The sequence below is a fragment of the Dermacentor andersoni genome, chromosome 10 (assembly GCF_023375885.2).
Source record: "Dermacentor andersoni chromosome 10, qqDerAnde1_hic_scaffold, whole genome shotgun sequence".
NCBI classification, from domain to species: Eukaryota; Metazoa; Arthropoda; class Arachnida; order Ixodida; family Ixodidae; genus Dermacentor; species Dermacentor andersoni.
The window spans coordinates 104,424,834-104,440,790 of record NC_092823.1 but is presented as its reverse complement, the minus strand read 5'-3'; the positions used below and the strand labels follow the sequence as shown (position 1 = coordinate 104,440,790).

At 43.9% G+C, this 15,957-nt stretch overlaps 1 long non-coding RNA gene across 1 annotated transcript in view; it reads left to right on the top strand.

Annotated features, from left to right (window-relative positions):
• The window catches only part of LOC129387927 (uncharacterized), a 100,615-nt gene extending 85,606 nt beyond the window's left edge, over nt 1-15,009 (top strand). Inside the window, exons 4-5 of the long non-coding RNA XR_008615079.1 lie at nt 14,638-14,712; nt 14,797-15,009. This is a non-coding gene — a long non-coding RNA (uncharacterized lncRNA). The remainder of the gene's footprint in view (nt 1-14,637; nt 14,713-14,796) is intronic.
• Nucleotides 15,010-15,957: the final 948 nt, after the last annotated feature.

Genomic DNA, 15,957 nt, shown 5'->3' with positions numbered 1-15,957 from the left:
AAGACTTTTATGAAAGGAATGCGTTGCCCACTGGAGCAAATACATCCAACTTACTAAGCACCACCGACAAAGAGCATTTAGAAGTCCCGCGCATGAAGGTTAAAGTAATGGAAAATGACGCAGGATGGAAAGCAAGCCTCCTAGACAAGGAGAAAATACACGCCAGTGACTATTTTCGGCATTCTGGGAAAGACATAAACACGAAAATTTCCTTGCGAGTTTGCGCCAAAATGATAGGTAGTCGTTTACACGTTCACTTACTGGAGCTACATCTTCTTTCAATGAAGTGCGTGTTCAGCTCAGTCCTTCTTGCGATCCATGGTCGTATTTTAAGGCTGTGGTCTGAATGCCAGCCGCATTAACGCGAGCCGAAAGAGTGATATTGACACGTATATTTGTTTATCTTTTCCGGGTCACTGCTTGTCACCGCCTAACAAATGTTATCGCACAGCGCAGGATGCGCCTGCATTTATCGGAAGTTTGTGGAATGTTATCGATGGTCTGTCACCGAACCTTGTGTGATTTGATTCCATGTATGCGCTACACGAATAGTGTAGAACTTTCTGGAAGACATGCGGATTCATCCGATTACTCTGGAGCATTCGACGACTGATGTATAAAAGCCGACGCGCTTGACCCGCTGATCAGATTTCTGACGATCGCCGACTGTGTTCACCGCTATCGTTGTGTTTTAATTGTAGCCTGTTTTTGTGGGCACAGGTTCGCTCAACAAAAGTTAGTTTTGTCTTTCAGAGTATTGCTACTGTGTTCTTTATCGTCACTACCACGTGAAAGTACCATCATTCCACTATTACCATTGGAGGCTCCCGCAGTGAACAACCCCATCTTATTATGAAAAGCTTCGTTGCAATGCACGCACTGTTTTTCCGGTCCCATACAGGAACGTTTGTTGTGGCTTCCGAGATAAATGCAGAGACACAACCGATCTCGGAGTCGATACGGCTCGCCAAGCCACGAAAAAAATTACAAAGCGCCACATTAGCACAACAGCACACTGGTAAGTGCATCGACGATGCCACTGTACTGTATATCACTCAACTGCAAGTAATGTTTTCATGGGGATTGGATATCCGATGGCAGCTGGACAATATGAAATGGGCATGTGTTTTGTATTGCGTCCAGGTCTTAGGATAAAGTTTCATCAGCTGAATAACTTTTAAGTAAAGCACCGCAAACGAATTAGTTTTCTAAACATTTTACGACGGAGGCAGTCGCATTTGCTGGCTATGCCCGTCATTGTTCGCCATTTCAAATTTCTTCATAATTTGATTGCCTGCTCCTGTAGAGCGTGCTTTGCCATTCACATGGTAGGCATGTGGCAAAGCTAAATACTGCTAGAAATTTTGTGATTCATTGATTGTAGAAGTATTGTAACCAACAAAGAGATTTCCCTTTTTTGTTTGTTAGCGTTACTAGATGAAGTGAAAAGAGACGAAAGTGTCTTAGAAGGAAAGCACGTGTTAGGGGGAGCAGGATCTAGAGGCGCTGTGAGAGCCAATATTTCTGGTCAAGATTCAGGAAAGACTATTCTCAGGTCCCTAATACCGAATTGGGCACATTCTTTTCAATGTTTTTCAACGTTAAAGCAGAACAATTGCGTAACATATTCATGCAGCATATTAAGTCACGTGCAAGCTTAACTGTGTTAACTGTGTTTTAAGGGCATCATTGCCACCATTTTTTAAAATTTCTCACCGATTTTGCAAAGTCCATAGTGTCGCTATCCGTGTTGGGTTGCTAAGTGCGAGGTGGCGGGATCTATTGCCGGCCACGGCCGCTGCATTTCGTAGTGGGTGAAATGTGAAAACACCTATGCACTTATATTTAGGTGCACGTTAAAAAACCCCAGGTGGTCAACAATACTCCGCAGTCCCCCACTACGGTGTGCCTCATGATCAGTTTTTGGTTTTCGCTCGTAAAACCCCATCATTTAATTATTTTGTGTCGTTTCGAAAGACGAAGATCACCAGTGAAGTTCCTTTCGAATACCGAGAGGTTACAGGAAAAACAGAAGTACAGTATTAATATGTCCGCCGAATACTCTTGACACATCTTAATCTCCGTTTGGTCGAATAAAACGAATTTTAATGACAATAACCACGATGTTATTTGTTACTTTCGACGCTTACATGTAGTCAGGCCTCTTGTTGATAGCTAGGCTTAAACAACAGATGTTTCTTTTTTTAAGTTTGTAATATACCACTCACATATAAAAAAGAATTTTAAAACCATTTGAGCCTCTGAGTGTTCTTCACGTCATAGAAGTTTAGAGCTGCACTGTAGTCTTTAAGCTCATCCACGAAACAGAATCGTTCAACTACTCTTGTATCTCCAAATTCACTTTTATAGATCGCAAATAACTTTTTTTACATCTGTATGCTAAATATCCCATTAGGTGACATACGTGCCGTGAAAAAAAAGTGTTTTGCAAAGGTTTGTCTTATAGGTGCTATTTCTGGTAACACAACCAAATGTTTTTGTTATGCTCTCACAAGCAAGGAGAGCATACAGTTCATCCCTAACCCAGACTGTCTCTTTTGTTTGGCTGCTATCAAACCCTCTTGCTTGGCTTTGGCTATTCCCCTTGTCTTCTGCCATATCGTTGCCATTTCCTCTGTGCTCCTCTAGGAGGCGCCTGCACTTACTGCGATGTCGTACCAGAACCCGCACGAGTGGAGCCTTGTAACTTACAATAAAATTTTCTTTTTATCTGTCCTTGCTTGTAACCAGTTTCTACGGAGGTTTGCATTCACATGGCTCCATTATATGCTCTAAAGCTCCGCACCAAGTACAAAGTAAGCCATCAGAACATCAATGCAAGCTCATGATAGTCTAGTCTAGGAGTAATAGTCACAATAAATCTCAAGGGATAACCGCCAAGGGCCTATAAGGTATTTTGACACAGTTCTATATCATGTCTGCAGAAGCTTACTTAAATGCAGTTGGAAGCTTTGAGGAGGCACTCATTGTTAAATTTCATTGGATGGTATAACAGCTGTTGTCTTGAAAGGCCTAAATGGATTTCAAATTTAACAGCCTCTCTGAATGTGGTTGCAGTACTGGATTTATGTTAACGCTATTCGGGGCGTGCACGGTGTTTCAAATTCCTAAAAAATTATTATACTAATGATAGCATGAAATAAAGCATATATTTACGGCGCAGCATAAACATTTCTACTGAAAGACCTGCACCCACGCAGTATAAAACTTCTCGGTGTAGTAACCACGTTGGAAAAGTAGGTCTCCATTCCTGACACGATGGCTGTAATGATAGCGTTGCAGTTCAAGTATTATCAATACCGAAATTCCAGAGAAGTACATTAAGCCTCACTTTATGCACGTTTCGTCAGTATCACAGCATGATCAGAAAACTACATTCCCGTTCATTGTATGGGCATTTCTTTCACAGCACGTCTATACGAATACCGTGTTAGAGGTTGAGCCTGCAGAAGGAGGTGAACAATGCGGTTGATTAAACTCGGACCCCATTGTCCATTCTTCGAAAGCGTCTGCCTGCCCAAATAACGCCGTTTAAGAGGCTGTCCGTCCGCACTGTAATAATATCATTCCACTGAGCGCCGACTCGGTGTAGGTGATATGCAAAATATGCCCTTTTGTTTAGCAGGTCTCAAGGGCTGCCAGACTTAGCACCTCCCAGTCGTTTCTTACGTGCCATGCGTGTGCATGTGTCTTTTAGGAACTTTTATTTTGTACAGGCGTATTACTTGAAATGGAGGGCGCAAAAGGTCATAATGTCCAGGTGGACAAAGAAAAAGTGTCACAAGTTTTGTCTATTCACTTTACAAGACATGTTTTTCTTCCAAAATTCATTCCGAGCAGTAGTGGAGCAGTGGGGAGCAATAGTGAAGTAGCACTTAAAACCTCAAAAAATTTGGCACCACTTTCGAGATGTCCGCTTCCAAAAAAATGGGCTTTGAAAGGCATTGGCGTTAACTATGGGAAAATATAAATCGTAGCGCTCCTACGCAACTAGCATCTTGAAAGGGAGGTTAGTCTTACAATGTCTTTATAAGCAAGCATTACTTCGCTACTACTCAAGCTCAATTTCGCAATAGGCCCGTTTGGAAACTCGCAAGTGCGCTTCCCTGCATTCGCCATTTTCCCAGATAATAACGGCAGCAGTCATAGTTCAAATGAAGATAAGATGATATAGTTGCATATACCGGGGCTTGTTTTCGAGCGTGGTTTCAACACGATAGCCGCGCCGACATTTTTCATGTCGCAAGAGAAGCAAACTGTGCTGATATGTGCGGATTTCTAAAATGGCTGTGGCCATTTGTTGGACAAACTGCCTCGAGGAACAGTCGGCGTTACAATTATGAAAAGGGTCGACGACATGTGCCCTGAAGTGAACTACGAAAAATGTTATTGACCTAATCCTTCTAAATAAGCTAAATTAGCAATTTGCAGGTTGCGACTTGTCACAGGGGTAACGCGCACCTTTTTTTATAAATGCGCCAGTGATAGGGCAGCGAACTTGCCATAAGTGATTTTGAAAAAGAGGACGGTTCAAACTAAAAACAAAATGAAGAATTTGGTATAACATGGAGGATTTTCTTGGAAGCTCGTGATGTTAGCTTAGATAAGTGCCTCACATGCTGCTACCGATGATTAGTGTGAAAGGTGAAATTAGAAGAAAGCTACACGACTTCTGAGAATTGTCTACTAATCCGTAAGTGGTTGACTCTGCTGCGACTTCGTTTTGATTAGTTTTGCTTACTTGCTTCTCCTAGTTTATGCGCGTCTACCCACGGCTTCCCTATGGCAAACAAAGCTGATGATTTGGTAGACAATTGTAGTATTTTCTCGCCGCATCCAGCATCTTTAGTGCAATCGTATCAATCGAGCTGGAGCATCAGGCACAAGCGCACCTCGACGGAGCAGAGTGGTGGAAAGGGAACAGCAGCAGCCGCAGTAGCGCGTCAGGGGTTGCGTTGGGGGGGGGGGGGGGGTAGGGGAGAATGCGTCGCAGCGATGCTATGTCTTCTTTGCCATCGCTTTCGCAAGCCTGTGTTATGCGCGTGTCCCTTCTCCATGTAAGCTCTCGCGTGCATCCTGGTTGCGCCTCGGTAAGACACAATGAACACAGCTGGCTCCGACGACGCTGATCATGCCAGCGTTCCCACACTGCCCCTCGCGCTCGTGCCACTGCTTGCACGTTCGTCATCGTCTTCCTCCACAGCTGGCTGGCTCTATCTTGAAAGCGATCCTGTTTCGCGAAGACCGGACAGACGGACGCACGAACAGATTCTCGTAGGGTAAGCATAGAAATGCTTACGCAAATAACAAAGCACACTCACAAGAGAAGAAACGTTATGAAAAGAAAATAAAGCTAGGAAAAAGAAACGCCTGCTAACACTCATTTACGGAAAAGAAGTAAACTTGAGAAGCATTAAACAGAAGCCAAGGAGATTCTTCCGATCTACTGAGTGTATTCTCATTCGATAAATTATTTCGTCTGCCCCCCATCACTATGAACGTCCCACGTAGAACTAGTTATTGCTTCCCACAGATTCACCACTCGCACCTCGAACGAAGAGTCTCGTTTACTTAGGTACCGTTTCAGTCGCCTTCTTGTACCCCCTGTGGTAACTCAGTTGCAATGATTTGCCCATGTAGGGAACGATGTCACCTTTCGATGCCCGACGAAGGTGGTCGTATTGCGGTGTTACTAACACTGAAAAACGTTCGGGCGTAAGTAAATCTAAGTTCCCATTATGAAAAGCGGTTCTGTTTGTTATGCCGTCTCTCATGCCCAATGCGAACCTAGAAAAGTCGAAACCTTACCAGTAAGTTAGATGACCTGGTGCTGTGATGAAATATGGGGATCAAAGGCATTTGGGCGAAATTTGGCCTCCACTTGCTATGAATATGCATCGAGTGATGATGGTTTACGGTAACTGCGTACAAACGTCAACTGCCACGCAAATGAGGAAGTTTGTAACGAAAACTGTCACATATTGAATTGGAAACGATAGGTTGCGGTCGTAGGGGAAGAGATGGTACTCCGGAAGTCACAGATGTAATTTCATGCTGGTCATTCATCCGAAAGGGCGCGTTTTGGTGGCAAAAAGGATTGATAGCGCTCCCGATGTTTGGCAAAATAGTCGGTGCTGCTGTTTTCTAATGCGAAATCAATCTATGCGCCATGAAGCGGAATATGCGGCGATCATCCAGTATTAATGTCCGATGGTACAAAAACCCATGCCACCAAGTGGTGACGTCACGTTCTTGGCGCTGGACTTGCTGCGGCTTGCCTCGCACCGACGCTTTAGCGCCCACACCAAAAATTGACTTTGCCCAATTCGAAAATTGAGTTCAGCTACGTTCAAGACCGACACACTTTTAAGATGGACTTGGCGCAACCCCCAAAATTTCGGTGGCCCAGCGTCAAAAGTGACTTTCCCTAATTCGAAAATTCAGTTGACCTACGTTCAAAACCGACTTGGCCCACTCTTAAAATTTACTTGGCCTACCCTAACAATTGACTTTGCACAATTGGAGCACATGACAAATTGAAGAGTGTGGCGCGTAAGACTCAGAATGCTTTCGCGTACAAATCTCGTAAGTAGACGTTGGTGCCTGTGTAAGATTTTTTATATCAGGACCGAATAATTTATTAACTTTCCCTTTCCTCCTCACCTTTCCCTGCACCTTCATGGATCAATTTTCCTGCGACGGCTTCGCTCGGTAAAGCTGTATATTCTAATATGTTATTGGTTCTCGTGTGCTCTTCTCAACATTAGTTTCTGTAAATTTCTTTTTCTTGACTTTTTTTCTCGCAATTCAGTTAGCCCTTTAAATAATGCCTCCAAGGAAACAGCAGCGCTCAATATTTCTTGAGTCCTGACAACTCTGAGTGAGTAAGTGGGTGAGGGAGGGACACCGGCTGAATTCTTTCCTTCACACAATGCCTTCCTTCATGATAGCATTTGCCTCGTGGTTGTGACGGTAAGCAGTCTTCCGTTTACAGGCACAATGATCATTTATGTTACCTTGGGCTTACACTCAATACGTACTCTATAATTGCACATGATTGCGCGTACGTCGCTAGTTCTTTGTTGAGCTTTCTAGAACAAGAAACTCGTGCCCTTTTTCTCTGAAAACTGAGAAAACAAACGATCAGAAGCAACTCTCCGAATACCTAACCCACCCAAAGAACTGAAAGTGCACTTGTTTCGTCCACGTGACACGACTACCAGAATAAATACAAAATTAGGTGCCGAAAGATAAGTTTGAATGCACCGTTTTTTCTCGATGGGCAAGAAATATCGGTTAACCCTTAACCTCAAAGCTTCCTTTGAAGTATGGTTTTGTCCTTTTACCTCGTCCCACTGCGCCAGGGCCCTTGATGCCCCAAAGATCAAAGGACGCGGAGAAGCATCGTCTCGCTAAAATCGTAACTCGTCCGTTGAGACAACAACCAAGAACAACTTTGCTACGACAGACGAAAAGAAGAGACGAGTACCGTTGAGCACACTTCGCATACGAAGCACGGATTTGATGCTTGGAATGTATTTGTGGCACGTAAACTAGAGACGTTGGGCCGCGTAGGATCGCGTGGCCTCTTTTTTCTCGAAGCGCAGGCGCTGGTGGGCGTCTCCGTTAAGGTTATAACGCGCTGAGGTTGCATGTTCGACGTGATCCGGGCAGTTCCGCTTCCTCCAGTGGGAACTGCCCAACTACGAGTTGGTGGTGATAACGCCTCAATGGTTAGCGTGTGCTTACACAAATAGAGTACAGCCACAACTTGTTTTCTGGATTCTTAAATGTGCGTACTTCTGTGAAATGCGAGGAAACATAACTCGCCTCAAGTAACTGAGGCGAGTAATTTATCCGCTACTCAAGCGTCTAATTCCCAAGACTGATGCGTATTGAGACTATTTCTACGGTGCTTGGTCGTTTATACTTGCATCTCTGTTGTGTAAGTAGTTTCTTGTCGTCCTGCTCTTTCGGTGTTGTTTATTTCGAGCTACTATACACCTCATTACAAGAAAGATGGGAAATAATTACTCATTAGGCTGTCCTCTGTCATTCATAGTGGAGGTTCATGTCGTTTCAAACAGCAATGAAATAAAGTTCATTATAAAGCGTCGTTCTGTGCGATATTATTGCACCCATTAGCCTAATTTATGCACACGGTGAAAGGAGATCTTGCACGGAGATTCCAGTTACCCTTGACTTCCATGCCTTGATGCCTGCAAATGTTGTGATTTAACCCCACTACTTTATGCTGGGCTGTTATCTACTAAGTTTGCGTTTACTTAGCATCAGGTATGTTGCTCTACCAGACCATAGGTTGCGTGGCCTATGAAATTACATCACCTGCCTGTTTTTCGTTTTAACTTCAACTACAATATAAGCCGTGCCGCCTTTGTCAGTACCTAGCTCTCGCCCTCTCCTCTCTATATTTTCTTTCCTTAAACCCCTTCTTTCGTGTAGGGTGGCAAACCGGACGTGCATCTGGTTGACCTGCTTACCTTTCCTTGATTCTTTTCTTGTTCCTGCTACACCACTGTCTTCCTGTATCCTAACGTTGAGCCTATCACTTTTCGCTATATACCATGCACCCAATTTGTTGGAGCTCACTTTGGGGTTTAGATTGCTGTTAACTGCGGACCCCCTGCTCTGGTCTTCTCAGTAGCGTGTCAGAGCTTCGATTTCGGCTGACTTCTCAGATTCTATGTTATAATATGTAAAATATAATTCTGCTGTTAAACATTTTTCTAGTAGACCTGCTGAAGGCATTAGCCTCCATGCAACGCCGCAGCTACGGATAAATATGTTTCGGAGGTATTTCTCAAAGCACTCTCGTACTCATATGCTCATCTTAAACATTATACAAACACTGTAGCGTGTGCATACAATGCTCGTGGCAGCAGCGGAAAGCAAAACACTGTCCTCACACCACTACAGAGACGATTGAGTGCAGCATGAACGTGCTTCCATGTGGCTTCGTCGCTTTTGCAGCCAAATGCGCTGCTCGTTTCTAAAGAGTAAAGGCACCGACATTTGGGATGAGTAATAAACGCCCGCACTGGAGACCTCTAAGCTTCCTCACGAAGGCCACGCATGCGCCGTTTATACACTGGGCAGTTGAAGCTTGTGGACACGGCATCGGTGGCACGACAGTGCCTCAAGCATACTTTAGTAAAACATGTCCGCTTATTTTTTATGCAAAAGCATCAAAAGGCTCATTGAGCGAAAAAGCCGGCGTCCCGCCGTCTGTAGTAGAAACTAAATTCTGATTGGCTGCGATGCTACGTCAGGACCGCACCGTGACGGCGAAGAGCAGGAGAAAGGGAACACCTGCTGCCGCAGTAGCGTGCCAGGTGTTGCGTGAGGGGAGAGGACACCGCCGCGACGCCACGTCAGCCTCGCCCTCGCTCTCGGAAGACTGTGTTACCTGCGCGTGCCTTGCCCACATAAATTCTCGCCTGCGTTCTAACTGCGCCTCTGTAAGGCTCAATCAAAGCGCACCAAGCATTCCAACGCGCGCGCTTTCCCGCAAGGAGTTCATAACTCGAAGGATCGTTCAGCGGCGTTCAGCTGGAGATTACTGATTTGGCATTCACAACCAATAAGTGCTTAGGTGTCCTCGGATTTTCTTGCTTTATATTGTATGGTCCCCAGCAGCTGTGAAACACCTGACCAAGGCAGCGGTCAGACATGTAACGGAGCAGAGGGTGATAAGAACCTCTGAGTCCGAACAGGCCGCCAATGGAAACTGACCCTGTCAACCTATAATTTCCGAAATTTGTCGAGTGAGGCTCTGCTTAGCAGGACTCTGAGGAACTATTAGGCATTGTTTGGGATATCATTGGCCTTAGGTATTTTAAAAGAACTGGGGGGATTATACATTGCTGAATAACGTCCATGTCCTCTGCTATAGAGGTCTGCCAGGTAAGAAGCAATACGTGGTAGGATTCCTAATTCATAAGGATATAGCGGGCAAAACTGACGAATTCTACAGCATTAATGAGAGGGTACCTGTAATCGTAATCATACTTAAGAGGTATAGATTAAAGGTAGTACGAGACTACGCTCCAAGAGCCAGTCACGCTAATGAGGAAGTAGATCAGTTTTATGAAGATGTTGAATTAGCGATGACAAAAGTGCAAACTCAGTATACTGTTGTATTGGACGACTTCAATGCAAAAGTAGGGGTAAAGGAGGCTCGTGAACAAGCAATTGGCAACTACGGCGTCGATTCTACGAACGGTAGAGGAGAGATGCTGGTAGAATTCCCCGAAAGGAATAAGCTTCGAATAATGAACACCTTTTTCAGGAAGCGTAGCAACAGATGGTAGACGCGGAAAAGCCCTAATTTGAAACAAGAAAGGAAATTGACTTTATACCTTCTGCTGATCCCAGTATAGTACAGGATGTAGAAGTGATAGGTAAGGTAAAGTGCAGTGATCATAGGTTAATGAGGGATAGGATTCCCTTCAATATGAAGAGAGAAAGAGTAAAATTGGGCAAGAAGAAACAAGTCAGCCTAGAGGCAGTAAGGATAAAAGCAGACAAATTCAGGCTGGTACTTGTACTTGGTACTTAACAAGGCTGGTTTCAGAGGCAGCAATTGAAGTGGGAGGCAAGGCATCAAGGCAACCAGTAGGCAAGCTCTCCCAAGTAAAAAACGACCTAATAAAGGAACGAGAAAAAATGGAAGTGTCTAACTCGAGAGATAAGATAGAATTCACGGAACTGTCAAAAGTGATCAACAAGGCGAAAATAAGGGTTATTGAGAACTATAACCCGAGAAAGATTGAAGAAGTCGTAAAAAATGGACGCAGCCTGAAATCAATGAGAAAAAAACTTGGCATAGTACAAACCAAGATGTATGCACTGAAAGATAAGCAGGGTAAAATCCTTAGCAATCTAGAAGATATAGTAAAAGAAGCGGAAGAATTCTATACTGACCTGTAGAGCACCTAGAGGAGTCAGGAAAACTCCATTAGAAACAGTAAGGAACAGGATATAGAAACTCCTCCTATAACTAGAGATGGGCTTTGCAAGACATGAAACGAAGAAAAGCGGCAGAAGAAGATGGAATAACAGTCGATCTAATCAAAGATGGAGAAGACAAAATGTTGGGAAAACTGGCGGCTCTTTATACAAAACCTCTGTCGACTGCAAGGGTTCCAGAAAACTAGAAGTATGCAGACATTATACTAATCAACAAAAAGGGAGAAGTTAAAGAATGGAAAAAATACAGGCCCATTATCTTACTCCCAGTATTTTATAAAATATTTACCAAAATATTCTCCAATAGAATAAGGGCAACACTGGACGTTAGTCAAGCAAGGGAAAAGGCTGGCTTCAGAAAGGATACTCTACAATGGACCACATCCATGTGATCAATCAGGCTATCGGGAAATTTGCAGAGTACAATAAGCCTGTCTATATAGCTTTCATAGATTACGAAATGGCATTTGATTCAGAAGAGATACCAGCATTCATAGAAGCATTATGTAATCAAAGAGTGCAGAACGCTTACGTAAATACCTTCGAAAATATCTACAGAGGTTCTACAGCTACCTTAATTCTACACAGGAAAAGCAGGAGGATACGGATGTAGAAAGGGGTCAGACAGGGAGACACAATCTCTCCAATGCTATGCACTGCGTGATTGGAAGGAGTATTCAAGCTATTAAACAGGGAAGGCTTGGGAGTAAGGGCCCACGGTGAATATCTCAGCAACCTTCTGTTTGTCGATGACATTGTTCTATTCCGCAACAGTGCAGACGAGTTACAACATATCATTAAGGACCTTAAAAGAGAGAGTGTAAGAGTGGGGTTGAAGACTAATAGGCAGAAGACAAAGAAAATGATGAAAAGCCGGGCAAGGGAACAAGTGTTCAAGATCGCCAGTCAGCCTCTAGAGTCTGTGAAGGAGTTCGTTTACCTAGGTCAATTAATTGCAGGGAACCCTGATTATAAGAAGGAGATTAATAGAAGAATAAAAATGTGTTGAATCGCATACGGCAGACATTATGTGCTCCTGGCTGTGCGCTTACCATTATCAATGAAAAAGAAGGTGTACAATCAGTGCATTTTACCAGAGCTGACATATGGGGCAGAGACTGGAGACTGATAAAAAAGCTGGAAAACAAGTTTAGGAACGCGCAAAGAGCGATGGAACCAAGATTGCTAGTCATAGCGTTAAGAGACAGAAAGAGAGCATCAGAGAGCAAACGGGTATAGATGACATTCTAATTGACATCAAGAGAAAAAAATGGAACTGGGCAGGTCATGTAATGCACCGATTAGACAACCGTTGGACCATTAGGGTGACAGAATGGGTACCAAGAGAAGGGAAAAGCCGTAGAGGACAGCAGAAGACTAGGTGGTACGATGGAATTAGGAAATTTGCGGGCGCTAGTTGGAATCGGTTGCCTCAGGACAGGGGTAACTGGAGATCGCAAGGAGAGGCCTTCCTCCTGCAGCGGACATAAAACAGTATGATGATGATGATGGTGATGATGATGCCGCTGGTGATGATGATGCGTCTTGTATTTCTGCACAACGCCGCCGCTTTGTGACTGTAATGTGCTGATGACTTGTTTACCTAACTGTCATTGTAATATTTCACATTGAAATTGAAATTCTGTCCGGAACATAAATTTTTTATTATTCCGCCTTATTGCTCAGAGTGAAGTAATGCATATGTAGCAGTATTTTGGGGCATCTGTCTTGAAATGTGTCTAACCACTTGATACGTAAAAAAGACTGCGAGTTCTGTATACTAACCTTTTCGCTTCCTTCAGTCATTTTTTTTCTTGTCAGTAACTGCCGAGTGCGACCGCGACTTCAACCATTCAAACTCCACAAGTGAAACTTTAGGCATGAAGGACGTTTCTAGAGTATAATAGAAAAAGAATAAAATAATTTGAAAATTCGAGCAACGCAGACATCAAACGACAGCGAAGCTTTGTAAGACAGCCATAACACCCGGGTCTGTTTTGACCATGCCGGATATCTATCCGAGACATAGAAAACGCTTACCCATTTACGCTGCAATTCATTATACATGCCCAAGCCTTTCACTGTGCTACACAATATCGCAGTTTCGTGGAAATACTTGGATTTTTTCTTGAATATAACTAAAAAAGGAAACTGTTTGGCACGAGCGTATACACAAGAACACGTACTATAAACGGGAAGCTTTATTGAACATTGAAATGTTGAATGAAATTTGCAGCAATTCGATGCATAATGGCAGCAATAGGATGCAGGGGTCGAATTCTGTACGAGAATGAAGAATGAATGCGTTCATTATAACAGGCCACGTAAATGTTTGAATTCCCAGGAAAAGAGAGAGAGAGATGAAGAGCAAAGGCAGGGAGGGCTAATCATATATTAGTCTCCGGTTTGCTACCCTACATCGGAGTTGGGAGATGGGGGTTATAAAGACGACAGAGAGGAAAGGGATAAAAAGATAAAATAAATAAATATGCACACGGAGAGACACACACGAAGGGCATTCCAGTTAGAGTCGTTCACAAGGGCCGGTAGATCGCCAGAAGTGCAGTAGCGCTTGCACGGCCTTCTTCTGTGACGTTAGGTCCTGTAGATGGTGTAGAATTCCCTCCTCCAGTAGTGGTCGGTCGTCCAGCTGCCTGAGCTCGTCGCGAAGGGCTTCCCTCTGTGGACTGTACTGCGGGCAATCGCACAAAATATTCACCGCAGTGGCCACAGGTTGTAGTGTCGGACATCCTTATGCGGAACCTATAGGCTTTGGTAAAAGCAGCGCCCAACCACAACCGATACACAAGCGTGGCGATACGCAAGCTTTGATGGGACTGGAAGGCTTAATGTGCAATCAAGGGAGTATAGTCGGAAGTTCCTGGAATGTGGCTCATCCCATTGTGACGTGGTGCACTGGCAGTCATCCCTATGAGCTGAGCGGGCAGCTTGATCGGCCCGTTCACGGGCGATCATCCTGCAGTGACTTGCAAGCCATTGGAAAGTTATTTCACGGCCTTCAACACTTATATGGTGCAACGTCTCTGCAATCTGACATACTAGCTGTTCGTGCCGTCGGCGTCGTAAAGGTGACAATATAGACTGCATTGCCTCCTTTGAATTGCAGAAGGTCGTACACTTGTGTGGCGGTTCATCACCAATGTAATGAAGGGCGTTAAAGAGCGCTGCGAGCTCTGCGGCCGTCGATGTTCTTGTGCGAGTCGTCTTAAATTCGATGGTTGTAACTTTCGCTGGTGTCACGATTGCCGCAGCGGAGCTTTTTGGCAGGACAGATCCATCAGTGTAGATAAGCGTAGAGTCATGGTAGTTCTCGGGACAAAATAGCAACGTGAGCTGTATAAGTGCTGGAAGCTGCCACACAAATCAATGTACTTCCCATGTTTAGTGAGCTACACTGTCGAAACTGTTCATGCCTAGGCAACAAAGCCACTCGCAATTAACGCGTACGAGTAAACGATAGCCGGAAACGCCAATGACTAGTTCAAACATAATTAGGAACTGCTCCAGTATATTTAGGAATAAAAATGAGGGCTTTGATGAACAACCATGAGTAAGAGCTCGGCAAAATTGGGGCTTTGAAAAATATCTCGTCGTGTGTCCACGCAGAAGCTGCTGCAGACCTATTAAGAGATACTGCTTCGACACTGAACAGGCTTGCTCTACAGCTGAACCAAGCACCAGGTGAGACTCTTTCCAAGCGCATATTTACCTGCCACTTACACCACCATCTTTAAACACGCATTTTCTGTCTCTCTTTTTTTCTAGGGCGTGCCTAGTGGAGCTATCTCAGCCCTCGGCTAATTGGAAGCCTCCGGATAGTTACGGAAACGAAGTCCGGCCTCCACATTTCCGGGGAGGTAATGAAGCGCAGAAGCCTCTGCGTCCAAAATCCAGCGTGGGCAGAGATAAGGTATACAAAGGAAGTGATCACCATGTCTGCTGCGCTCTGCAAAAGAAAAGAAAAGAAGGAGGGGGTATGAAGTCTCGTCATTGTGATGAATTCTTTACTCCCATTAAACTTTCCTTCTTGTTTATGTTATGTTAATATACTGAAATTTATCTTATAGAAACTGCAGACTCAAGATCTAAGCAGGCAACGCACACATAAAAGTACAATACACATTAATGTAAACTAACAGAAGTAACGAATTCAAAGGTGTAACGTGCCAAAGCAATGTCCTCATTTTGAGGCAGGCCATAGGGGGTGACTCCGTGTTAGCTTTGACAATATGGAGTTTGTTAACACACAATGAACGCACGCTCATCGTAATTCGGCGATTTCATAACGACCTCATCATAACGACCTCATCATAATTCTTCCGGCGTTGCCGGGATCGAAGCCATGGCCTCGTGCTGAGTGGTGCAACGTCATGGGAATGAAACTACCACGGCGGGTATTTAAACAAGTAATTAGTAACGTGTTAAAGATGCAGCCAAGGCCGAGCTGTCACAAGTTGTAGGGTGTGGTCTACACAATATCGAAATTGTTGTATATTTTCTCAAGAATTGTTTATTGTTTCAAAAACGGCATATAGAGATAGTATATCAAACAGGAAAAGGTTCCAAAATCAAAGACTTTACCAGGACTCTCAGCAAGGAATACAAAGAAATAATTAAATGTCAGAAGAACAACAGGTTTAATTGTTGTCATTATTTGTTTTGAAAACATATGTACACTGTACAGGAAAGAGAAAGTGATGAGCAGGCTGGCAACTGCCGCCTGAAGGGGCACAATGCTTTCCTACTTTTCAGAGAGGAGACAAACATATAAATGCATGATAGGAAGGAGGGAAGAGGAAAGAAAGAGTAACATGACAAACCTCAAAGAATTAAGCGAGACACACACAGTATAATCTAAGATAAATGAACAACAAGATCAATCCAAATAACGATAGGAATGAAAAAAAGAACATAGATGTTAATCTT